General features: G+C 39.6%; 1 non-coding gene across 1 annotated transcript; it reads right to left on the bottom strand.

Annotated features, from left to right (window-relative positions):
* Positions 1–224: 224 nt before the first annotated feature.
* Positions 225–297, bottom strand: TRNAK-CUU (transfer RNA lysine (anticodon CUU)). The gene has a single exon. It is a non-coding gene; the product is annotated as a tRNA-Lys (tRNA).
* Positions 298–1,322: the final 1,025 nt, after the last annotated feature.

The raw sequence follows: 1,322 nt of genomic DNA, 5'->3' as shown, positions 1-1,322 counted from the left end.
TATACACATAGTAAAATACATGATGAAAGTTATAGAGGAGATACTCATAGTAAAATATGTCTAAGAAATAATAGAAAAGAAGATATAGTAATATAACATATCAATGAAAGAATAGAAGAAGAGATATAGGAATAGAAGAAAGGTATAGGAGATATAGGAGAGCAATAGGACAGGGGACGGAAGGCACTCAAGTGCACTTGTACTCGCCCTTTAAAAATTGTAACAGCCCAACGTGGGGCTCGAACCCACGACCCTGAGATTAAGAGTCTCATGCTCTACCGACTGAGCTAGAAATGTGTACATTTGAATTTAGAAATGTGTACATTTAAATTCTGCATCAGGCAACTTTTGGTTTTACAGGCATCTGAAATGTGTTTCTGAACGGACTCTAACCATGTTGCCTATGGGCTTTTTCTCCGCAGATGAGAAGGATATCTCATTTCAGATATCATTTACAAAGTTACAGGCATCGGTTGTGGTGCATGTTAACTCTGAGATCAGAAGGAATTTCCTGTATTTTATCTTAGGGTGGATCCATATTTATCCCAGGCATGTTTAAATTCAGTTACTGTGGATTTACCAACCACTTCTGCTGGAAGTTTGTTCCAAGCATCTACTACTCTTTAAGTCAAATAATATTTTCTCACGTTGCTTCTGCTCTTTCCCCCAACTAACCTCAGATTGTGCCCGCTTGTTCTTGTGTTCACTTTCGTATTAAAAACACTTCCCACCTGAACCTTATTTGACCCTTTAACATATTTAAATGTTTCAACCATGTCCCCCCTTTCCCTTCTGTCCTCCAGACTAGACAGATTGAGTTCATTAAGTCTTTCCTGATACATTTTATGCTGAAGATCTTCCACCATTTTTGTAGCCCATCTTTGGACCCGTTCAATTTTATCAATACCTTTTTGTAGCTGAGGTCCCCAGAACTGGACACAGTATTATTCCAAATGTGGTCTCACCAGCGCTCTATACAGCGGGATCACAATCTCCCTCTTCCTGCTTGTTATACCTCTAACATACACACACAAAACGTTGCCATTTTGCTGGCCCTGGCTTTTGTTATTTCCTTTCCTATCTTTTGTGTGCGAAAGACACATGCTAAGAATATTTTAAGTATCCCCCTTCATTTCCAGGATCTCGGTCATAAGGATTTAATAGATCTGGTCGTGTTTAAAGCAGGCATTCTAGCAAAACCATCTCCCAAAGACGACATCACCTAACACCAAAAAACGTCATCAAAAAAGCGCAACAAAGAATGTTCTTTCTGCACCAACCCAGGAAGCTCAAACTGCCCAAGGAGCTGCTGATACAGAGGA

Source organism: Erythrolamprus reginae, chromosome 8 (assembly GCF_031021105.1).
Source record: "Erythrolamprus reginae isolate rEryReg1 chromosome 8, rEryReg1.hap1, whole genome shotgun sequence".
NCBI classification, from domain to species: Eukaryota; Metazoa; Chordata; class Lepidosauria; order Squamata; family Dipsadidae; genus Erythrolamprus; species Erythrolamprus reginae.
This window is presented reverse-complemented; position numbering and strand designations above follow the sequence as displayed.